The 26,483-nt window shown below is 40.9% G+C and overlaps 2 long non-coding RNA genes across 3 annotated transcripts in view; one reads left to right on the plus strand and one right to left on the minus strand.

Annotated features, from left to right (window-relative positions):
• The window catches only part of LOC134070134 (uncharacterized), a 50,560-nt gene that overhangs the window by 3,145 nt on the left and 20,932 nt on the right, over nt 1-26,483 (plus strand). Inside the window, exon 2 of the long non-coding RNA XR_009936886.1 lies at nt 16,500-16,584. This is a non-coding gene — a long non-coding RNA (uncharacterized LOC134070134). The remainder of the gene's footprint in view (nt 1-16,499; nt 16,585-26,483) is intronic.
• LOC134070144 (uncharacterized) lies at nt 13,249-14,867 on the minus strand. Of its 2 annotated transcripts, XR_009936888.1 has the most exons (3): nt 14,761-14,867; nt 14,524-14,666; nt 13,249-14,438 (listed from the first exon to the last, which is right to left on the minus strand). It is a non-coding gene; the product is annotated as an uncharacterized LOC134070144 (long non-coding RNA). The 2 variants fall into 2 exon arrangements; XR_009936887.1 differs by lacking the exon at nt 14,761-14,867 and having other exon boundaries at nt 14,524-14,757.

The following is a 26,483-nucleotide window of genomic DNA, read 5'->3' on the forward strand; positions in this document are numbered from 1 at the left end:
AGGTCAGAACTGACCCAAGAAAGAAACGATAAAATTTTGGGAGTGATCCGTAACACCGTCAGGATTCCGGAGCCGAATACGTTTTTTGCCTAGTGGTGTAATGGCATGGTATTCAGTTGAATTAAATTTAAAAAACCTTTATTTATCCCCGAGGGGCAATTTCTCTGTGCAGGCATAGTGACATATAAGACATAACACAACATAAGACCGGGGGGTGGGGGGGTTAGTCCCAGGAGAGGGAGGAGGGGGCTGGGGGCATATTTGAGTTCAAAAGGCGAATAGCCTCAAAGGTAAAGGTCGCCTTCCTCCTGTTAGTCCTAGCAAGAGGACAGCGCAGACGCCTGCCAGAGGGCAGCCATTCAAAAACTCCATGTAGAACATGAGTAGTGTCTTCCAAGATAGAGTTGGCTTTTCTTAGTGTAGCCTTATCATGCAGCGATGTCAGTGACTGAAGAGGGTGGCCAATGATCTTAGAACATGTGTGCACAATGCTCTGGAGGTGATTCTTATTTTTGATGGAGAGGGAGTGAAACCAGCATATAGATGAAAAAGTCAGTACACTTTCAATGAAGGAGGTGTAAAAAACTGTGAGGTTCTTCCTGTTCACTCCAAAGGAGCAGGGCTGTACGCTTAGCTTTTTCACTAGGAGCATAGGTGCTCCTAAATGAAAAAATGTAGGAGCACAGAAAAAAATTTAGGAGCACTATGAAATTTCATTGAAAACCTTATTGCCTTAAGCAGGATACAGATCATTCACAGCAGTGGCAATCCTAGTCTCTGCTCAAACCCTCCATACACACAGAAAATGGCTTGTCTGGTTTCTATTTTATATTTTCAATTCAGAATTTGTATACATTTTGTTAACAATTCATAACATTATAGGATCTGCAGAATTACTTATAGCTTAAAATTCAAAGTAATTTGAATACTTCATATTGATTACACTTGTCTTTAATGATATTACAGGGGTGGTGTGTAGGTCTAATTGAGTGCCTGTCACTTTAAGAAGTACTAACAACGGTAAAGACAAATATCTCCGGTGTAATAGAAAAGATGAGTGTCCAGCAATGTTAACTTCTATGATTTAGGTAGCCTACCGTGACATGGCATTGTGAGTTGTCCTTTCACTTTTTCCTTGGTCATGTTTAATTGGCTGGGTGCTTAACTTACTCTGCCATGACTTGTCTTGGAGTTTGGTAGGCTATATCTGTTATATTCAATGAGTGACAACTCAAAATAAAACGTTACAGTAGCCTTTTCTCCTGATAACGTTAGCGGAATGATTTAATGTGAACGTAGCCCTAAAAAGACGCATAGTGGCTATACAGCGCACATTTGCGATGAAAATGTTCCGCCTTAAAAGCAGATGTAGCCTACACCGAATCGTGGTTAAATAGGCTACATCATTTAGACAACAGAATCAGTAGGCTATACCATTTTTGTTTCATGGAAGTCTACCAGGCCTATGTCAAATGCAGGCTCGGGTGAAGCTGGGAGGAATTAACGCACGGTTTCTACACCGTGTTAAGCCTTTCGACCGTGATAATAATAACATTTGAAATGAACACGGTAATTGTTATAGTCAACAGTTTGATCATGGTTTGCCGTTTCACCGGTAATTGCTACTAGTCACCAACTGATAACGAACACATTGAAGAAAAAGAGAATGGAGTTGGAGTGACATTTCTTGCATGTGTGTGAGAGTGCAAGGTTGATGCGCGAGTGTCCAGACAGGTGCATAGTTGTCAACTCTGAAATTTGTAAAGGCCTACAGATGCGCGAAAATTGTACTATACTTTGATCCACTTGGTGTGGATTCATTTTAGGAGCAAAATGCGAATGACAGGGTTGAAATCAGTAGGCCTACTCGCACGTGTGCGAGTATTTGATATTTTACATTCGCACTAATATATTTTTACTTGTTTTTGCGACAAGCTGCTCGCAGCGTACAGCCCTGCAAAGGAGTATAGCTTTCTCAAAAAATACTTGCGCTGTTGACATTTTTTAAGGATCACCTCTGTGTTGGAGTCAAAACGCAGTTTGTCATCAATGACAGTGCCCAGGTATTTGTACTCATGTACAACTTCCACTGGTTCCCCATGTACGGTGTACATTTTAGGACATCCTCAGACGGTTACATGCTGCCACTCAGACATGCCACCACTACGACATGCTTCCATTTCGACATGCCTCTATTTCGACATGCTGCTATTTCGACATGCTGCCAATCCGACACATTTTAATACCCCCATTCCGACAGTTTACAAATCCTATTTTTTTCCAAGTCAATTTAACGGACCCTATGAGCCCGACGGACGCAAAGTGCATCAAAAAACACACCCATTCTTCTCTGTTACATTGCTCCGCGATTATTAGTCACATGGAGATGAGACCTATATTGCATGAAAGGGCAGAGCCGGGGCTTTCCAACGAGACTAGACACGTGTCTGTACGATCAAGTATGAAAATAAAATATAATCATGAATTTAAATCAAAGTAGCCTATATCATATTTACAGTCTATATTGCTCTGCGTTCACCCATGCAGCCACTGCTCTCGCTTAAATTACTCCGGGACCAGGCATCGCACAGACATGACACGCATATCAAATGAAAGAGGAGAAACAGAGCTTTCCATCGATACCAAACACATCGATCTTTTTGTGTTATACAAACAGACGAAGTGACAAACAAATAAGAATGTCATATAGTTTCGGCTACCGCTACTTCGTTTGATTTACTCGTGAAACGATGGTCAAAAAGATATGGCTTGCATGTCAGATAAAAGAGGAGAGCTAGAGCTATCCACAGATGCCAAATACACCTTCTAGGCCATAAAACAGACGAAGTGACAGCAAAATAATAACTTACTTCAGCTTCACTTAGTCCGCGAATAATGAACTTGCCATGTAGCCTACATAACTGCTTTCACTTCCCCGAGTAGCGCACGCAACACATAACCATATCAAGAAGTCTTCACAATAACATTCTAAATTTGAATCTATATTTTACACAATTGGATATAGTTATGACATTAATAGCCTATTAATGACCTCATGTCGGAATGGCACGTTGTTTGAAAAAAAAAGTTAAATCGCCACTGCGACCATGAAAAAAAAAAATGTCGGAGCGGTGGGACTTTTTCCCATAAAGAGACATGCCTCCACTACGACAATTGGACGTCAATGTCGGAGTGCTGGTATGTCGGAATGAACGGCGGATACCTCCTCAGACTCAGGTGTCAGACTCAGAAAAACAACCGTCATCTTCAGACAAAACTGTCTCAGCGTCAGAAAAAAACTTGTCATCCTCAGACAAAACTATGTCAGCGTCAGAAAAACCTTATCATCCTCAGACAAAACTGTGTCAGAGTCAGGAAAACCTGTCAGAGTCAGACAAAAAAGTATCGGGTGAAAAGTTGTCAGTCAGGTCTCGGAAAAAAAGAGTCAGTCAAAAAAGTCTTGGGTGAAAAGTTGTCAGAGTCAGGTCTCAGAAAAAATGCTGTCGGAAAAAAAGAGTCAGACAAAAAAGTCTCGGGTGAAAAGTTGTCAGAGTCAGGTCTCAGAAAAAAACTCTGTTACCATGGATACTCCAAACAAACTCAACTGAAGAATCAACACGTCACGTGAACTAGCTTGCAGAAAACAACTTTGTATTAGGCTATATCTAGGTTCTACACAGTCTATGATTATATCAGAAACAAGCCTGTAGTTTGCTTGCTGTAGCCTAATTTATTAAACGAAAGAGTTGTTTTCTGCCAGCTAGAAATAGTTCACCTGACGTGGTATTCTTCAGCGGAGTTAGTATCCATGGCAACCTCATGACTTAACAAAGATCATCAACAACAAATATCCTGGATACGATTTGCACGAGTGAATCAGCCTAACTTGCAGAAAACAACTGTTTCGAATTATATCACAAATAGGCTATGCTTTCTTTACCAGTTAGAAACAGCTGGGTTAGCATAGGCTACTACAAACAAACTCCGCTGAAGAATACCACGTCAGGTGAACTATTTCTAGCTGGCAGAAAACAACTCTTTCGTTTAATAAATTAGGCTACAGCAAGCAAACTACAGGCTTGTTTCTGATATAATCATAGACTGCGTAGAACCTAGATATAGCCTAATACAAAGTTGTTTTCTGCAAGCTAGTTCACGTGACGTTGATTCTTCAGTTGAGTTTGTTTGGAGTATCCATGGTAACAGAGTTTTTTTCTGAGACCTGACTCTGACAACTTTTCACCCGAGACTTTTTTGTCTGACTCTTTTTTTCCGAGACCTGACTCTGACAACTTTTCACTCGAAACTTTTTTGTCTGACTCTTTTTTTCCGAGAGACCTGACTCTGACAACTTTTCACCCGAGACTTTTTTGTCTGACTCTTTTTTTCCGACAGCATTTTTTCTGAGACCTGACTCTGACAACTTTTCACCCGAGACTTTTTTGTCTGACTCTGACAGAGGTTTTCCTGACTCTGACAACTTTTCACCCGAGACTTTTTTGTCTGACTCTTTTTTTCCGACAGCATTTTTTCTGAGACCTGACTCTGACAACTTTTCACCCTAGACTTTTTTGTCTGACTCTGACACAGTTTTGTCTGAGGATGATAAGGTTTTTCTGACGCTGACATAGTTTTGTCTGAGGATGACAAGTTTTTTTCTGACGCTGAGACAGTTTTGTCTGAAGATGACGGTTGTTTTTCTGAGTCTGACACCTGAGTCTGAGGATGTCCTAAAATGTACACTGTACCCATGTATTGTAGTGGCGGTCCTGCATCCTCCATGCCTGTTGAAGTTAATGAACATCTCCTTGGTCTTTGTGACGTTTAACTCCAAAAAGGAGCTATCATACCATTCCACAAACTCTCTGAGGACAGGGCCGTGATCTTGGACAGAACCAGATAACAGGGACAGGAGAACAGTGTCGTCGGCAAACTTCACTAGATGACGATCAGCATGGTGACTTCGACAATCATCTGTGTACAGGATGAAAAACAGCGGTGAGAGGACACAACCCTGGGGTGAGCCAGTGGACGTGTAGCTGGTGTCAGAGAACCTCTTGTTGACTAGCACCTTCTGTGTTCTTTGGGTCAGAAAGTCTGTGATCCACAAAATTAATTGATGATCTAAGTTGAAACTTATGAGCTTTTTGGCCAACATGTGAGGTTGAATGGTATTGAAGGCAGAGGAGAAATCCGCAAATAGGAGTCGTGCAAAAGAATTTGGTCTTTCTAGGTGTTCATGGATGGCATTCAGTATGCAGATTTTGGCATCATCCACCCCTCTTTTTGCACGATATGCGATATATATGGTATGACCACGTGGTGGCGATCTGAATAGTTTAGGTTCAAATGTATGACAACCTAGGAAGAACAATACAGGCGGAGGTCTGCGCTCTCTGAGTGCTTCTAGTTAGTAATGTGAATACATCATAGATTATTAGGCTACACTTGTCTTTAATGTCTTCACATTTGTGATGTCACTTTAAGAATAATGTGAATGTAATTAGTTTTCAGTCTCACTGTTTTAGGGTAGTGGATATGTGGATTTAATTAATCACGTGTGCACCATAGTTTTACCTTGTATTGCTTTGCATTGTGCAGGCTACAAATACATTAGCCTACATACTGTAAATAGAATACACAAACAGGGAAATGTCTCGGATCCATTGTTTATTGTGTCTGCAAGATTCGTAAGAGATAATCAACGACGCGCCGTGCGTTTCTAGGAAAATAATGCACATTCGAAGTGGTAATAAGGACCCGACGCCGCAGGCGGAGGGGACTTTACACTTCGATAAGTGCATTATTTTCCTAGAGAGAGAGAGAGAGAGAGCTGGCTTAACAAAGTTTTGTGCGTTATATAACGCACAAAACTTTGTTAAAGGTTGGGTACGGAATTCGCAAAACGGCCGGCAGATTTTGAATACATACAACCTCAAGTCCCGCCCTCCATGCACCAACGAAAATTATGCGCGAGAGCGAGCCAGGCTAAATGAAATGCCAGCCTGGCGTCTACAGCACTATGAGCTCTAGTCTCCATACAATCTCCCACATCAACTTCCCCAATTACATTCTTTATTCACCTCCAAAGGGTTGTAGGTAATAGTTCCACAAATCAGACAAGGTAGATGATTTTATAGCCTACATTATGGTAGAAGCACCTTAGTCTACCAGCCCTTTCGTTCGGAAATTCTAAAACAATGATGCATTTTCATACACCAAAATAACATGTGATATAGGCTACCTTACATCTTTCAGTAGCCATAGGTGTGTATATTTGAACAGAATCTGGTTTGGTTCTTACCAGGGCGTTTATCTTCTGAAATATCCCAGTTTAGTGCTGGCCCGCTGGTTCGCCTATTCCACTGTAGCTCCAAGCGGTTAAGTTTCGATTTCATGTTTACAACACTCTTCGAGTCACGGTAAAATGTAATTTTTGCTACATAGCTTATTCATTGCGTGGGTGATTGAGTTTCCGTAGGTATCCACTGCCTTTGTATGTATAGAAATGAAGTGACACATACAACTTGAGGGGAACATTATGGGACGTGTAGCAGGCCTAGTTAGTTTCGTTTCAGCACTGACTCGCGGTCAACAGCTTTCGTGCTATGTGCACGAACGGGTCGCGCGTGCGGGGGGGAGGGGGAGGAGGAAGAGGAAGACCGTTAGATTGACAAATGAGCTGTGAAATGATGGTATGGGGTTTAGAATACTATTGGCTGGAGTTTTTCGAGCCCTGCCCGTTCCGCAGATGATTGACATGTTTAATTTCCATTTCAGTGCTTCCAACTCAGTGGCTGTAAGTGGGTTAGGAATAGGATTTCAAGTGATTTTACAAAAATGACCAAAAAAGCTAATTCCATACCCTACCTTTAAGCCAGCTCCATACATAACAATAGCTGCCGCGCGCTCTCCCCGGCCTCCATTTAAACTAAGGGCAAACCCATTCATTCGTGCCCAAAAAAATATTGTCAGTAAGGATAGGTCATATTACCAAATGGCGAACCTTGAAAATTATTTAGGATATAGAGCCGTGTCCATTACGCACTACAGTTATTTTTTAGGCTATTGTCTTATTTGAGTGTTTTTGTCTACCATGGCAAACATAGTTGAAACGTTCGCTCTAAACTTATGTATTTCCAATCGGCTTTCACAATCAGCTACAGCTGCGCTGATGATCACTATGAAAACTTGCAATGTCTATACAGAACTGCTTTCACTTCCCCGAGTCGCGAATGCAACATGCACAACAATATACCGATATTTAGCAAACACATGTATTTCCAGCTCTCGAAACCGATGAGGTCCAGATCTCAGTGGCCTCATAGCTGCCTACAGCCATGCATAGTAAGCATAATGATAGCCTTGCCAAATAAGTCATCAGTCACACACCCCTAATCGCGGGGTTGACCTGTTCCTTTCACACTGAGCCCCGGTGAAAACAACCTCCTTGGCGGAGATAATAATTAGGCCTAATTAAAAGCACACTACGACAGGTATACTTGTGTGATCACGCAACATGAGCATTTAGCGATGGGACAGTTGTGAATGAGTGCTTAACACCCTGGAGTCTAAATACCCCCCGGGGGATTTGAAAAACACATCTCAATCTCTGCTTTTATCATATTATATATAGCCTATATTTTATCAAATATATAGCCTATGTTTTAAGAGAATATGGCAATGATAATGGCACTTTGTAAAAACAATACATTCTTAGGATTTGTCCTCTCACCTGCAGCAGGCCCATTCAAAAGCCCATCCACCTAATTTGCATTTGAAAGAGCCAATCACTAAAGCCTACCTTACATTGCCAGACTTTGCAAAGATTTGGAAAAGATTTTTGAAAGACTACAGTCTCAGACCCTCTCACATCTAAAGACAATTCATTGAGTTTTTAGTCACAGACTAGTCACAGGCCAGTCTCAGATTAGGATTTTGCAAAGACTGTGATCACTATTTACAAGACTGCTGCTAGATTCCTTCAAATTATTTCCATCGTGCACTAGGCTATACGTCATCATCAACAGGAACTCACATGATAGGCTACTCATATCAAAGTAATTTTTTCGCGTTTCTGCAGCATTGTTTGATAGTGTGCCATCACTAACAGATATAGAGTTGTTCTGTCACGTAGAATAGCCGACTAATAAATTATAAGAAATGAAATAACAAATAATCATACAGGCTACAGCTGTCGCCTATTTTGCCCCTTCCGTTTTCGTGTTCGTCGACCGAGGTCACTATTGGTTTTTAATGTTCACGTCACTATTTGCATGAGCCACGACTGAAAAGACTTACGATAATATCAAACATGTTTGATATTGTCGTAACGGCAAAACTACAAAAAGACTGACTCCGACGGACTTAAAACCGCTAAGATTGGCACCTTACACTAAACGATTTAGATGACGGGAGCGCGCCGAGATTCTAGTACAACTGGCAAGATTTCCGCCCGATTTTGGAAAAGTAGTCGCCGACTGTTAAAACAGACCAAAATCGTGCAATGTAAGCCAGCCTTAAAGTGACACATTTAGTCTGGAAAAAGTAGCAGGCTAGCCTATAGCCTACTTTATGAGTTTTTTTGACCCCTCTAATAAATTGCCTATAGGCCTACTACGATATGGAGGAAGGGCTGCCTAACTGTTCCCCCTAAGAGTTTTTTCATAAGATAAAATGTTAACGCTATTTAAGTTTAGGATTTGGTAGACAAGACAACCTCGGAAAAGTTCTTCAGATAATTTTTTTTTATTGAATTAAAGGAAAGAAAATGTATCGCCGGGGTTTCGGGGCTTGCGAAGGCATTCGTTGATCTTATCGATGCAGTCCTTGCGGCCACTTCTCCCCATCGTAGGAAACTTTCTGTTTAGTGTTGACAACACAAAGGCCTTCACGTTGTGTGGCAGTGCTTGCTTGCCCTTCGATCCATCCCAGTTGGTGGTTTTGCACCTGTCCCTGAGTTATAGTCTATATGAGTAAGCGCTTATGCTCTAACCGCATAATAAAAGAAGCACCTGCATTCCACAGCAGTGCTTATGGCAAGGCTATTAACACCTGTCACTGAGCTATGGACAAGCAGTTATGCTCGAAAATTATCATAATAACAGACACACCTAATTGTATGGCTCTATGTTTAAACACATCAAATTAGCAAGTATTTCCTCCCGATAGCAGGAACGTTTGCTTTCTTTTTCTGTCGGTCCGCGGTTGCTTGGTCAATTGCGCAGCAAATTATCAGATGAAGCACCGAACCTAATTTCACTCCATGTCTCGCGGACCAGCAGCAGTCTCCACGTTTCGCGGCCCATAGTTTGAGAAACGCTGCATTAAAGTGTCATTAGGTTGTAGGCTATATGTTTAGTGTTTTCTTTGTGTGTTTTTCATTGTAGTGTGTGTGCATTGAGTAGTTCCTTAAAATACGGAACAAAGAGCGTCCCGTATCTGTTCAATACGGAAGAAGACTTTAACTATTACTTATATATTTCTTATAACGAAACGCGAAGAATAAATACGAGGACTGACCATCTCGTTTCTCCGCGTTTTTCCCCAATACCATGGCGACAAAGAGAAATAAATATGATTTAACATTTAAGCTGATTGTTGACAAATTTGCCACACAATTCGGGAGAAGCAGCGGACAGGAGCGCCACCACAAGCAAGCACTTCTAGCCCAAATTAACATGGCAACGTTGCCTATGACTAAAGTGTCTAAGTAGGCTAGTCCTACTAATATTGCATTTGATTGGTAGCATGTTTGTAGCGCGCCAGTTTACCCATCCCCTACATCAAAACAGCTTAGAATTAATCAAAGAATCAGCTGTGTCGGCGTTAGGCTGTAGGCGATTTTCTATAACCATTTTCATTCATTTCAACAATGGTTTATTGAAACGTCGTTTGAATAATTTCGCCAGTCATCACCTTCATTTTAATGATTAAATGAGATTAAGGAGTCGACTATTGACGGATATGCGGTCTTCATCATTAAATGCGGTTGAAATGCGGGATGAAACTTTCTGTCACCTGGTGGTTGTTTGGGTACATTGCCTTAGCCTTGAAAAAAATCGGCTTGACGGCCTGCGGGATCTCTTCGGGAGTCCCGCGGGAGAAGGTGCATTCTCAACCCGTACCCACTGTATCACTGCTACTATCATTTTCGTTTATATGCAGCTGTCGATACAACATTGCTGTTTTTACCGTTACATTCACATTGGCGAAATTAATATTCAAGTGTAATAAGCCCAAAGGAAGGGAACTACTTCATAGCCGTGCGGTATATAGAAAAATAATGCACGTTCCAAATTGCGCATCACAATAGGAAATTTGACCAAGCAGTGGTATAATATACAGTAACTTGCGGTAGCTTAGGGCGCTTTCACACCACTAGTTCGATTATTTGGTCCGCTTCAGGCAGTGAAATTGTTATTATGTAGCATATAGACTCCAGTGAGGTCCGCTTCCACACCAGAAAACGAACCAAAAATGGCCTGATTGATTTTTCCTCAATGTTTATCTTCCTGTAGAAATCGGCGCCAATTTTGACTCACTATTTTGACCTACAGTCTACTCTATGGTTTGGACCCCAGTTCGCGTTCTCACCAGAGGGACCGCACCAGAGGTCGACTTTTGTCAAGCGGACCGAGCCCTGCGAATGTGCACTGACCACTTACTGCCGTAGTGCCCACTTTCGATGATTAGTACTGTCCCAAAATCAACACTTTTGATAACACACTTACAGGAAATGACAGGCGGAATGAACGTTACAAACGTGACGTGCTAGGTAGCATTAGCATGTAAGGTTACGTTAACTCTCCCAATGATTGTTGGCTTTAGTCAGTGATGACATGTAATTACCCAGATAGCAAGGTGACATTGATATGATGTTGATTTTCCATCTAAATCATCATTTTGGTTGAGATTGAAATCTCAATGGTAAATCGACATTGAAACAGCATTACAATCCTGACAAAAACCCGACAGTGCAAGAGCATTGATAACAGATGCATTGAAACAACATTGGTTTATAGTTCATATTGTCATAATCGATAGAGCATCGATATAGCGTTCACGAAAAGACATTGAAAAGTCGTGGATTTATGATTGACTGGGAAATCTTGACGTGGTGATTGAAAAGTGGTGGGTTTATAGATGACCGCGCGACGACGTTTAAACTGTTTGCGGGTCGGGAGATCATTGGGAGCAACAGTTCAGTCAGACCAACGGTGTTCAACTCTCTCTCTCTCTCTCAAGTTCGCCGCTCCTAATGGTAAGCAAGCAGCATTTATTTATCTAATGTTAATGTTTCATTGTGAAATTGTACTAGGCTACATCAAATGTTCACAGTTCATCTGCATCGTACTGTAGGCTACAGTAACGTTACGACTTACTACAAACAGACTCATGCTTGTTTAACTAAATATTAGGCTAGCTAGCCTACTTTGTTACGACAGATCATCATCATAATGTTAACATTACTCGGCAGTCTAGTTTTTAATTAGGCCTAGCAGCTACTTAAGTTCTCTGTAAGTTATTATTCGTATGATTTACATAAAATATTTGCTACGTTACGGTCAAAATGTTAGGCTGAAGATGATGTCCTGGTTAACGTTAGCTGCTAACGTGTTTGCGAACTAGGCAACTCCGTGAGTCTAACTTAAAAAACGGAGTTATGCTAACACCATCTTCTATATATATATTCTATGATTATTCTTAAGGTTCACTTGTAAGTAGTCATCAGTTTTAGTTGAACACATTTCTCTAACACTGTCTCTTTTTCCCTTCTATTTCTGCCTTCTCACTGCAGCTGGATGGTGGAGGATGACAACCGGGAGGTTTATGGATGAATGGATGGCAGTGAAGCACAGCACACGTGGATTTCTAAGTGAAGAGTGGATAAATAAATTGCACTTTCCTTTCAAACTGAAGAAGTTGTCCATAGCCTACCTACGTTTTCAGTAAGTTATTATATTCGTATGATTTACATAAAATATTTACTATCGCTGTCAAAATGTTTCACTTAAGGGTAGCCATCAGTTTCAGTTGAACACATTTCTCTAACACTTGTCACTTTTTTCTTCTATTTCTGCCGTCTCACTGCAGCTGGATGGTGGACGATGACTGCAACCGGGAGGTGTATGGATGGAGGGATACTACGGAATGGATGGCAGTGAAGCACAGCACACGTGGATTTCTGAATTAAAAGTGGATGAATAAATGCACTTGCTTTTCAAACTGATAAGAAGTTGTCCATGGTTATTTGTGCAATCTTGTGTAGTCTAATATAGCTTCTGGCTAGCCTAATTTATCCTGGCTGTAGATAAAGCAGGATATGAATTTACCAATATTTTGCCTGCTTAATACTGGTTTACTGTGGTTTAATATCAATTGAAATACCATTGAAATCACGTTGATCTTTAGTTGGGCTGTAATTTCAACGTTGTTTCAATATTAATTTTCATTGAAACAGCATTGAAATTCCATTGATTTGTAGTTACACTTTCAACGTTGGTTCAATGATAATAGAGGGTGCAAAATGTTGTAGAATCAACGTTGCAGTGCGATGTTGATTCAATGATTCAAGTGTTGACGAGGTAATGTTGATTTAACGTAGATTCAATGACTAATTGCTATCTGGGTAATGCATTAGACAACAGTAAACGTTTTGTGTTTCCGCTGTTACTTACATTAATACCATAGAGTTAACATGTATAACATGCTCATCCCAGTGGCTGGCTGGCTTAACGTGCTAGGTAGCTAGGTAGCATTAACCTGTAACTTTTAGGCTAATTAACTCGCCAAATAATTATGTCGGCTTCAGTCAGTGAGGGACATGTAAGTGATGCATTAGACAACAGTACAATGTCTCGTTTTACCACCATTACATTTAAATATGAGAGCAGAGACAACCGGACCTGCGACGATACAGGCTCGGTTGAATTGTCCACCATTGTTTTCAAATTTGAAAAACCTCCACGACGTCCTTTGGTCCCTCCCCTTCCGCTTTTTAGTCAAGATGGCGTCCGTTTAGTACGAGTAGGGTCCATCGTTCCACACTGAACTTTTTGACCGTTTTTAGGGGGTCATCCGGGTACCTTCAGTGCACTGACTTTTTGTGTTATCTAAATGTGGCATTACCAGTAGGGGGTAGCAGACTACGCCACCCTGGGAATTGCACCCAGGGAGATATCAACCAATAAATACACAATTAGAATTTAGCACACAAGTTCGTTGACTAAGACACCAGAGGCAGAGTTCCAATAATAGGTTGTCTTTATTACAAGGATAAAAATGTCAAACATACAAGACAACAAACAAGACAAGTTTCAATCATACCATGGGAGAGGAGCGTAGACAAGTTTATCAGGGCTGAGGCTTACCAGCAGGGGGCGAATTGCCAGGAGATGGATCCCAAAAACACCAGCCAGGCACTCGTGCTTGCACATACACACCTCAAAAAACAAGATATAGCACAATAGCAAAAATAAGTAGAAATCCCATTCAAGGGGCACACGTGAACCACACGCACAAAGGAAAAGGGGACACCTCCCCCTAGAGGATGTAACTGCCTCCCTGCCTGGAGCACTCAGCACCTAAGAACAGAGAAGAGGTGAAAACCAGACAACCATACACGCACAGCCAACACATGCACAACCAACACATGCACCACGAACTCATGCACAACAAACACATGTACCACAAACACATGCACAACAAACACATGCACAACAAACACATGCACGACCCACACGCAGACACAATGCCAGAAGGATAGATGTATTGGGCGGCTAAGCGGACCACTGATGATCCGCAGCAAATTCAAGATGGCCTCCCACCAGTGCTAGTATCCAACGCACAGCATGCAGCAAATCAAAAGAAACAAAAAGAAAGAAAACCAAAATATCAGGACAAAGGGTGGCCTGCAATGGGATCACTAGCGATCTACAGCAGTTACAGAAGGCCTCCCACCAGTGTCAAAAACATAAATCAAAAGAGAACAAGACAATGACCAACATACAAGTAGAGAAAATAAAGAACAAAGAAAACCAACAGACAGACATAAATCAGGCTTCAATGGTTACATACGTGATGGCCTACTGGCTATCCACAGCTATGACGGGCCTCCTGCCAGGGGTTTAACATGTAGGTAATACAAGGCTAAGGCAAAACATTAAGCCAGATTCCTGAAGCTACCCACGTTTTCCCCAGGGCACAAATACACTCGCGCACACACACGTACACATAAATCCACTCACAGACATGCATTCGTAATGACACCGACAAGTTACAACACACACGGACAAGACAACATTTGTATCGAACTGTGGTTGCCGACGTCTTCGCCGTTATCTTCAGAGTAGTGGCCCGGTCAGGGCAGATATCGCCTCGGTGTAAGCAACGAATATGGCAAAAACAGCAGGAGACACAGATACGACCCGAAGTACCTAAAAAGGCATACAGGACACCTCATTATTGCTAAACACAATGCTAAAAACAAGGGCAATAGGAATCCATGCAAGGAATACATACCAGGAAGTTGACAGCTTCCCACTTAGTCAGCGGCGAGCTCACGAAGCTCCGCTGAATGTTTGCCTCTACAATCCACGGACATTGACAACCAGCACCAAAACCACTAACCCAGACCGAACACCGCCAAGCAACAGATGAAAGCGCTGCAAAGCCACCACAGCAAGTAACAAAGCATCAGTCACTATACTACAAACAATTTAACCATAGTCCGAGCATACAGAGGAAGAGTGTACATACCGGTAGAAAGTCGACTGGAGGGGCAAAACAGGAAGTCACATGGAGACCAATCACGGCGTCTGCCAACATAAGGCTACTCCAGACTAAATAGAACGGCAACGCACACCATTGGCTGTGACCGCCCTAATCATTAGGAAGGGCTCAGGCCGTGCGTCTCATCACACTATATACTTAAAACTAAGTGGTCGAAGGGTAGAAGTGGGCGGAATGAGACACAGACCTCCTCTTTTTGGAGGTCTCGGTTCGCTTGTTTTGGTGCGCTCCCGAGTGCGATTAATTTTTTCACACCAACGAAAACTAACCGAACTAAGAGGTTTTGGTACGAATGGACCGTTTGGTGCGCACCAAAAGATGTTGGTGTGAAAGCGCCCTTAATTAACAGTCAGTGACACCTCTATGTGACCTATGATCTGTTGTGCTATATGCTGTGTCAACATGACTTATAATAGCCTGGGTAACATCATGTTCTATCAATATTCTGTAGAATCTACATGTGTAAGTCTGGTCATGTCAGGCTACCAGTTGCAGGCCTATTGCCAGTTTGTGTGGCTAGTTATTTTGCCTACTCTCTGCGTAATGACAAAGCTTTGTACTGTATGTCCCTATGTAACTTTTTCTGTGTGTTTGGTTAAATGAGCACGCACACATGCAGATGCACACACACACAGAGGGCCAGTGGTCTGCTGGGCTAAACTCAAGAGGGAAAAAAAGGGCAAGGACATTATCTTTCACTACAGAACATGACTTCAATTGTATATATAAAAATTCAATATAACAGTATATACATTAGGGGTGTGCATCGGCACTGCCCTCACAATTCGATTCAATTACGATTCACCAGGTAACGATTCGATTCAATCCGATTCTACAATGCATTGCGATGGATCAAAATTCTACTGCACTTTCATCTTCATCAGCTTTCATCTTCATCAGCTTGGCTGCTATGTGTGTATTATCACTCCTGTATCTTTGACATAAATGTCATTAAATAAAATGAACGCTAGACTTGTCATTGCAACAACATGCTCCGGATATATCCCCGGAAGTAACTGAAACTTCGCAACTTTATTGTCCACTCGAGGCCAGAAAATAAACAATGACATAATCGATTATGGCACGTTGCCTCATCGATGCTGAATCGTGTATGCCTCGCGATGCATTGCGAATCGATTATTGTTGACACCACTATTATACATAGAACAGAACAAAGATTTAAAAAAGAAACTATTTACATGCCTACATGTAGGCTTAGGCCTATTTCCTACCAACCTAATTTCCTAAATGCCTTTGACTTTTGCTGTTGCAAGCTTTCATTGTATTTTGAAGCTGCTTGCTCTCTAATGCCCCGTACACACGTAGCCGGGTATCTGCTAAAATGAAGATATCTACGTTTTGTCATCTACATGAAAATGCATATTACTGTAAATGAATATTTAAAAAAACTCCAGGCAAAGTGAAGATTTGCGAATACTCCGTTTATGCATTTACGTGTAGCCAGAGATAACCAGAGTTTCATTTTTAACTAGGTAGCACTATACATAAAATGAATGGTTATGGGATGGGTTGACATTGGGGGTCTCTTAGGGACATCTCTCTCAGTGTCTCTCTCTCTCTCTCTCTCTCTCTCTCTCTCTCTCACAATGTGGATCACTCAGTCATTCACTTCCTCAATTTAAAACTGTAAAATATGTGACATATTGGCCTGTACACAGTGAGTTTCTTTGTCTTTTTGTTGCAAGGTGGGAAACCCAGGGCAGCAGATGGGCTACGGGGATGATGTAGTTGGCCCCCACCTTGGGTTCCAACCAGGCCCAAACCCCCCAAGTAAGGACACACACACACACACACACACACACACACACACAGGCCCAAACCCCAAACACGGTGCACATTGTCACACGCACGCCTAATGTTTATGATGTGCTGCTACTTTGTTCAAGTGGCATTGATGAGTGAAACAGGCATTTTTTCCTACATGGTAAAGTTGTTATATGAAAAGAAAACAGTAGCCATGAGTATTTTAATAGTCAGTTGTAAACAAAGACCTCTTCCTATGTAACCAAAGCTGTGTAAATGGACTGAAGTTCGCTCTAAATATCTACTTTTATCGATTATGCTAACCGTTAGCATCTCTATGGGATTTCTCATAGACATTAGCCATAAGCTAACGCATTAGTTTCTATTCTGTAACTTGGAATGTTAGCCTACGTGACTGCACTTTAACAAAACATTGAAAGAAATAACTGAAATGTACTCTGTTGTTCTGCTTAGTTTTACAGTAAAAGTTTGAAAAGAATTTCAGCTTCAGAGTTTCCCTCTGGGAATTTGTTAGCCCTATCCATCTATTCTAATGTAGACTTCATCATTACCACACACACAAGTGGGGGCAGAATTACAAATGTGTCAGAGTGACAATGCATTGGTTGATTTGGTTAGAAAGTCACAGGTTGGGTTATTGATTATTATAGTAGCCTAATGTTGCTATTCAGAAATAATGAGCTGTAAAGTAACTCAAACTTTAAAAAAAAAATGTAAAAGGATATCGACTAATTATCGTTATCGTCAAAATCACAAAAAATATCGAGATATTATTTTTTGCCCATATCGCCCACCCCTAGCAGACGCGCACACATTGAATCAGCGCTCACATTAGCCTACTCCAATTGCAGGCTATGCGTCTTTATTTGTACCGTCTGGTGAATATAGCCTACTGAATGAAGATGGATACAAGCTTATGCAGGGTTCTTGCAGGTTTCAGTTGGTCAAATTTAAGACCTTTTTAAGACATTTTACGAAGATGGAAATTTAAGACCTACAGGAGGTCACACCAAAGATCCAAGATGGCGCACAGTTGAGTTGACGGGAGACAGGGCTGTGCGGTAAATTGTTTGGAAAGTACCCGGTGGCAATGAAGTTTAAAGGAGTCCTAGAATTCAAAACCACATTCACCTTGTTCCTGTTGAATTTAGGCTGCGAGCAGTGTCCAAAGGACAACACCAAAGACTTTACCGCGTCCCCCGCTTGCTTTCGTATGCAAATTGGGAAATAGAAACAGCCGTGTTGAAATGCTCCAATCTGAACAGAGCTCAGATAACACGTAATAGGCGCCCATCCCCCTTTAGATACACCCCCTCTCATTTGCATACCTTCGATTAATAATTCTTGTTAAACTGCTCTTACGATGCTAGTATCTAGATATGTGGTCTATGGCAGAGACGTTGTAATGCTAGCATTATTACAGCTAACTTTGGAGAGTTACTATACTAAGAAATATACTGATAAAACTTACCAATCTAACACATTCATTCTGTTGGGGAATCTGCTGCACTTCATCTTCGTCAGAACCTTCTTCTGACTCGGTTTATACATGTACGGCTGTATTCCTTATTTAAATCCATTGCTGATAGCTTTATCAAAGACTTGGCTTTATTTACCAGCAGTAAACGTAGTTTCACTTTGCTCTAGCTTCAGACCGGTGGATTGAGCCAATCAACTTTCAGGACATATCGGCCAATAGACCAATCAGCGCGCATCTCATTTGAATATTCATGAACTTGCTGAGTGGGCGGGAAAAACAAACTGTTTCATTGCAAGGCTTATTTATGACCTTGTATTAGGCGATCTAGCAGTGCTCCTGGGGCGTTTTCAGCCCCACAAATTTACATATGACATTATTTAGGCTCAAAGATCAATTTGTAATGGTCAAAAAATGCGTTCTATGACTCTAACTTTAAGATTGAAAGTTAAAAGTTGTAAAGTCATATTGAACGTATAGTTTAAAAGAAATAGTTTAATCACGGCACAATAAAACATGGAGAGAAAAGTGGATTGCAATGATAGTATGATTTCAGGGTATGTGATAATTTATAATTTACAATTCTGAACACAGCCACTGCCTTCTGTAAAACGCTGATGACCAATCAAAAGAATGTTTATGTTTATATGTTTGGGTGGTTTATATGTTTATGTAGCTCCTATTGTGTGTTAAGTGAAATGAAGAAGCCACTATACCAAGATAATGTTAAAGTACTCTAATCTACCAAGGAAGGGGTTAAAGATGGCGCACATTTACATCTGTAGTATCAGGAACAAGATCACAGAAATATCAGAAATATTGGCAGACAATGTGCATATACTAGCAGTATCTGAGACACATCTAGATTCGTCCTTTCAAGATGAATCTGTAATGGTAGAGGGATACTCCATCTTCAGAAAAGACAGAAATGCATATGGAGGGGGTGTTATGTGTTATGTTCAGAACCATATTCCTGCAAGAGCAAGATATGATTTAATGACTGATGAGACTGAAGTGCTTTGGCTGCAAGTTCATCTTCCACATGTTAAGCCAATTTTGGTGGGCTGTGGTTATAGGCCGCCAAGTGCAAACAGTGAAGACATGAACAATTTATGTGAAATGCTTGAAGCAGTGAGTGAATTAAATGTTGAAATTTGACTTGGAACTCCAATATATGTACATTATACCTAGAAGCGCCGCGCCCCGGTCATTTGACCGCTTTGACAACCTACTAGAAGCGCCGTGCTGTTGTGAACTACTTAAAGCGCGGCGAGGCGGTCAAAAGACCGCTGAGTCCTTAGACTGGGAGGCTGTTACTTACACATAATGACAGCTAGATGGCGCTTCGTGCACGTTTGGTCATACATTTGTCAGACTGTGTTGTCTGTGGTTGTTTCATTATGACATACAGCACGTTTGAGTTATCTGTTCATTTATTTGTGTTGATTTGTGTTGTTTGAGGTAAAAACTCTGGAGGAGTTCTTGAACAAACCTTGAGCAAACTTGACTTTCAACTTTTTCATAGTATTTCATTTTTTTATATTTCGTTTTTACATTTTGTATGCTATAGCACTTAGAAATGTTGGCTATTTTAAAACGGAGGCATACGCGTTCTGTGATTAGGAGCCTGACCCGACGGGAGGGGAAGGATGAAAAATGGCGACCCAACACCGGTGTTGTTGGATCTCGAGATCCGTAACCCGCAGTTCGGGTTTGGGCAGATAATCTAAGCTCTAAAATGAATGGGTGGCTAGTTCTAATTCACTCCCCAAATTCACTTCTATTTATTTAATAGGTAGCCTAGGCTATGTTCGCGCCGCCGAAAATGACCGGACCGAACAAAGAGCCTAACCTAGTCTGGTTTCAATTACACAGTAGCCAGGATTCAGGAGCCATTAATTTAGGGAGAAGCATCTAGGGTCTAGCTACTTCGGAGGGAGGGAGATAGAGAGAGCAGAAATGCTGAGCAGGCATAGGCTCGAGAAGTAGGCTAATTAAAAATGATGAGTGAAAAAGATATTCTCCGTTTTGCGAATGTGTAGGCTATGTTTCGATGTCTGCTGAAAAACAGCTATAGGCCTATTGTTTCTACAATTTAAGCTAACTTCTATGTGAATTCGTGATTCAGCATTGAGACACACATTAACATCATGAAGGGACAGTTAGAGCTTCAGCCCTTACGCCCAAGACTTGCTGGTTCGATCCCCGACCTGGGTAGGCTATGGCAGAAGTAGCCTACTTTTGAGCAAGGCATCAATAAAGTATATTCTGTTCTATTCTTTTCTATTGACACAACTAGGCCTACACGCACGCTGGCGAATTCGAACATTCTAAAACGCGCATATGCGATGAAACATGATTGCGCATTCTTCCACGAGTTACATGTAAACAACAAACAGCCAGCCTACAGCCATGCAGGAGGCAGAGTGGGGGTGGGGAGGCATTTGTCAATAGGTGCATTCGACTTCATGTAGCCGTCTTAAGACGACTGCAGACGAGACTATTTCTGACATTCACAACTCCGGTTTGAAAGACGTATCAGAATGTCAGAAATAGTCTCGTCTGCAGTTTCGGTTTCGTTTTTCGTTTTCGCTCGTTTTATGCTTGCATTTTCTCTGCATAGCTTCCCCGACAGCTTTAGCGTGTATATTTATACATGTATAGGCTATATTTAAATATATAAATTGCAAGCGTGGTTCTTCGTCTCAGACTTCCAGATGTAAACAAGGAGCGATCGTCTCCTGCAGAAAGTTGCATAGGGTCTCTTTAAGACGGCTACATGAAGTCGAATGCACCTGTTCTCAGTATCTAGTTTTAAATGTCAGGGCCCTCAGAAGTCTACCAATAAAGTGTGGAGCTACTTTGAGCCTCATAAATGGTGTAAAACAGTGATTTATTTGCATGTCTAAGCCGATGCCGAGGCAACCCCATTGAAAACCTGTTGGTAGCATCGGCTAACTAGCGGCAGATTTCTGAGTGCAGGGGGCAGGTCGAGATCAGCTCATCACACCTGAATTCTCCTTTAAGAACGCGTCTGGGAAACACCCGTATCTTAGGCCGCGTTCAGACTGCAGACGAATCTGATTCAATTCTGATTCCTTCTCATATCCGATTTTTAGGGCTGACTGTTCACACTGCCTTTAGCAAGTGTCCAAATCGGATATGGCTCTGTTCAGACTGGGTCACATTAGTAACAGATCTGACAGGTTGCTGTAGCAACGAAAACAAATATTTCTGCCATCAGGAGGAAATACTTGCTAATTTGGTGTGATTAAACATAGAACAATGCAACTAGGTGAGCGTTCATTGAATGCATGCATACGTGTGCGCATTTGCGCGACAGAAACCGAAACTAATCAGTGGCAAGCTCCGCTTCAAACTGTTGGAAGGCTATTTAATTATTTAACGGCATTTAATAGAACAATGTGGATTCTTGCAACTTCCATAGAAACAGCAGAGACTGTGTAATGCTCTATTTAGCACTGAGTATTGTTAAGTCACGTTTAATATAACATGGTCAAAAGACATAGCCTTAACGTTGCTCCACAACTCGAAATAGGTGGGCGGTCACGTACGTAAAGTCACGTCATGGACGGTCAAATCCGATCTGAGTGTTGGGAGCTGTTCAGACTGAGACGCATCTGTCCATATCCGATATGAATGCGATATGAAACTACCTCCTGGATGTGGTTTGCAACTGTTGCAAAAATCGGATTTCATGTGACCTCTCACTGTTCAGACTTCAAAGGTAACATCGGATACAAATTTGAATGGGCTAAAAATCGGATTTTGGCTGGCAGTCTGAACGCAGCCTTAGCACTCCTTCTTAGCGATTCCTTCTTTGGAGCCTTCTTAAGTCCTCAAAGGAATAGTTCGGAATTTTGGACATAGGACCTCATTTCCAACTTTACCGAGGTGATATAGGTCGGTGGAGACCGTTTTTATCGCGTTTAGCCCCTTCCTTCAGTTGCAGCGTCCCCCTTTGCTAATGCTGGTTCTGAGCTAACGCATTTCTACGGGAACATCAGTCTGACATCAACAACAGTCTTACTCACTCCACCGCACACCCGAGACAAGTCAGTTAAAACGTCAGACTATCAATATACATGTCCGTGTTGATAGAATAATTTCAGAAATAAAACTAACCTTGCAACTCAATGATTTATTACATTTTGAGGGACTAGTTTCTCAATATCAATCCGCCACTGCCATACAGGGAATAAAAGTAGGCTATTGCAATGCGATGCAAGGTTAGTTTTATTTCTAACATTGTTCTATCAACACAGGCATGTGCATCGATAGTCTGAAGTTATAAATTATTTGTTTCGGGTGTTCTGTGGAGTGTTTTCAGTGGCAGGCTGGATGTTACCGTTGACTTGCGTTATCTCGGCACCAGGTTAGCACGAGATGAACGCTGCAACTCAAGGAAGGGCAGAAATTCACTGAAAATGGTCTTCACCGACCTATATCACCCCGACTAAGTTGGAAATGAGGTCCTATGTCCAAAATTCCGAACTATTGCTTTAAGAAAGATCGCATTTGGGAAGCGCAGCCTTTACAGGCTTGTGCTCAATTCCGAATTTTGGAATTTGAATTGAATTGGCCCCACCCCACAGGAAGTTGAATTTGAATTGGAATTGGAATGACAGGAAGTGGAATTCAATTCATGGCAATTCAAAACAATTCCAGTCACATAACAGGAAGAATGTGTTGAATCTCACATACATTCAGTTTTGGGAAGGTTACTTTGGAAATGTAATTAATTACTGTTTTCAGTTATAAGTTGTGTGTTTGTTGCAATCATATCTGACATATTTTGTAAAACTTCATTGTTAAACACTACCCTTAAATTATGTATATGATTTTCTTTGAATTTCATTGAATTTCAATTCTACATCCTTTAATTCAAATTCAAATTGTAATTCTGCATCCTGTTTTTGACCTCAATACAAATTCAATTCAAACTCAAGAATTGAATTGGAATTTAGAAGTCATTCTCAATTAAATTCTGAATTTTGCACAAGCCTGACTCAATGTAGTATAAATTAAAATATAGGTTAATACAAACTTTCCCTCAAACAGAATAGATTCATCAAGGAAGTCAAAAATGAGACTGGAGTTGAAACTGGGTGTAAAAGTGTGTTTTGGGTGGACATGCGTCTCTCCTCACCTGTGTGTGTGAGAGTGTGTGTGTGTGTGTGTGTTTGCTTGACAATGTGTGCGGGTGTGAATGTGTATGAGCATTGTCAGGGACGCTTACAGTATTTTTGGAAAGCATGTCGGAATGGCATCTGGCAAAAAGCATATTGGAGTGGCAGCATGTGGGACTGCATGTTGCCTGACCAGCCAGCCGGCACTGAAATCTTTAAAGCCCCAGCTGAATAGCCAAGATGTTTGTAGTGTGGCGGAAAATAAGATATTTTATTTTTAATTGTTTCCCGCATTTAGAATCATAGGCATAGGCTACTAATGACACACGTGGATATTGCTTGTGTGGAAATTCCGATTGTATCAATCAATTGAAAGGCATTCGGAAACGTCGGCACAGATAAGCGGAGCCATGAGCGCACACACACGGAGCAAGAAGTGCACGCGTTAGGACAAGAGGCCGGGCACAGTTATGTAGGTCTACATGCTATGCCTTTCCTCTCTCATTTTTGATGGTCTTAAACTCTCCAGAGGCTAACTTCTGTTTGCAATCTTTCATCTTAGCACGGCTCACAACTGCACTTACTGTACTGTACGTGTTTCGTTGTCGCATGCAATAGAAAAATCTCGCGCATAGGATGAAATATGTTATGCTGTTAGGATCAGGAATCAGGATAATCAGGATAATCTATTACAAACCTATCACAAAAACGCACATCAAGTGAAACTAGAAATGCAATTCCAAGGAATTACCAGTGCATGAAAATGCAAAAATAGATAGATAATGTGGATATGGTTACTAAGGTGTAGCTAGGGTAAACATGGTGGTTGCATAGTTTACAGAGAGTTGATAGTGTGAAGGTAGACAGTTTAAAGCTGAAACATTCCAGTTCTAACTTAACTAATGATTTCTATTCCTGTTAAAATGTTAACTATGGTAACAATGATAACCAGGTTGATTGGTTAACTTAGCTACTGATTTCTTGCAGTTATGGTAAAAATGTTAACTATGCTAACTATGCTCACAGTGCTAACCAGGTTGATTAGTTAACTTAGCTAATGATTTCTAGCAGTTATGCTAAAAATGCTAACTATGCTAGCAATCCTAACTATGGTAACAATGCTAACTTTATTAACAATGCTAACCAGTTTGATTAGCTAACTTAACTGATGATTTCTAGCAACTATGCTAACAATGCTAAAATTGCTAACAATGCTAACCAGGTTGATTAGCTGACTTAGTTGATGATTTTTTGCAGATATGCTAAAAATGCTAACTATGCTAACAATGCTAACTATGCTAAAAATGCTAACCAGGTTGATTAGCTAACTTAGCTAATCATTTCTAGCAGTTATGCTAAAAATGCTAACTATGCTAATAATGCTAACTATGCTAACCATGGTAACTAGCTAACTTGCCAGTGAGGACTTTTATTTTGAAACATTTGTTGCTAGGTTATCCATGGTGGCCACTATCAGGAAACAAGAAGTTACTGCAGTATAATCATGTTGGTTGCTATGGAAACGGCCATAAACGCTTAATTTCAATGGTTGCTATGTTGGTTGCTAGGTACATGGAGGTTTCATGTAGTTGACTGGAGGCATAGTTGATGATAACTGACAGTTGGAATGGTTGAACAGTTAAATAGTTGAGTAGTTTCAATGGTTAAATGATTTAATAGTGTATTATTGCAGTGAGGACTTTTATTTTGAAACAGTTGTGGACAGAGGAAACAGTTAACAGGATATGTAGCCTTCTGAGAGACTGTATGCTTAAAGCCTGAGAGAAACTGACAGTTGGTGCCCAGGTGGCTGACCAGCTGGGGTAACATTCTAATTGCTGCCGTGATGTCATAATGAGCAATGTTAAGTCTATGGGGGAAATGGTAATAGTTTTTAACTAATAGTTTAAAAAGTATAAAAGTTACAAAGTTGAAAAATTCATAGCACGGATGTCCTAAGCAAGACCTACGTTACAAAGTTTGAATGAAGTTTCTACGTCAAACGGTTGAAGCTGCATTAAATACGTTAGAAGAAGAACTAGAAATGCAATTCCAAGGAATTACCAGTGCATGAAAATGCAAAAATAGATAGATAATGTACATATGGTTACTAAGGTGTAGCTAGGGTAAACATGGTGGTTACATAGTTTACAGAGAGTTGATAGTGTGAAGGTAGACGTTTTAAAGATGAAACGTTCCAGTTCTAACTTAACTAATGATTTCTATTCATGTTAAAATGTTGATTAGCTAACTTAGCTAATGATTTCTAGCAGTTACGCTAAAAATGCTTATTATGCTAGCAATGCTAACTTTACTAACAATGCTAACCAGGTTGATTAGCTAACTTAACCGATAATTTCTAGCAGTAATGCTAAAAATGCTAACTATGCTAACAATGCTAAATTTGCTAACAATGCTAACCAGGTTGATTAGCTAACTTAGTTGATGATTTTTTGCAGTTATACTAAAAATGCTAACTATGCTAACCATGCTAACTATGCTAACCATGCTAACTAGCTAACTTGCTAGTGAGGACTTTTATTTTGAAACATTTTTTTGCTAGGGTATCCATGGTGGCCACTATCAGGAAACAAGAAGTTACTGCAGTATAATCATGTTGGTTGCTATGGAAACGGTCACAAACACTTAATTTTAATGGTTGCTATGTTGGTTGCTAGGTACATGGAGGTTTCATGTAGTTGACTGGAGGCATAGTGGATGATAACTGACAGTTGGAATGATTGAACAGTTCAATAGTTGAGTAGTTTCAATGGTTAAATGATTTAATAGTGTATTATTGCAGTGAGGACCTTTATTTTGAAACAGTTGTGGACAGAGGACGTAGTGAAACAGGATCTGTAGTCTTAATGAGATTGTATGCTTAAAGCCTGAGACAGAAGGTGCCTCTCATATAGCGTTTACGCGTCCTCTCTCGCTCCTCACTGATCTACATAAAGAATGATGGAGCGGCAACAATGGGATAGTCTAGCCCTTCTTCTATCTTTCTTTATGTAGATCATTGAGGATCGAGGAGCGAGGGAGGACATATAAACGCTGCTTGAGAGGGACCCACAGTAAATACTTTAAAAGTTGTATGTAGATAGTCTAATTAATGTTGATAGACAGAATGTTTAATGGATGTTGATAGGCAGATTGTTTAATAGATATTGATTGACAGTTTAATGGGTGGATGAGTGAATGGTCTGAAGAAGATGAATGGATAGAAGGTTGGATGGAATGTGCCTTATATTCTTGTTAAGAGAGACACTGATACAGCT

This window comes from Sardina pilchardus, chromosome 22, assembly GCF_963854185.1.
Source record: "Sardina pilchardus chromosome 22, fSarPil1.1, whole genome shotgun sequence".
Lineage (NCBI taxonomy): Eukaryota > Metazoa > Chordata > Actinopteri > Clupeiformes > Clupeidae > Sardina > Sardina pilchardus.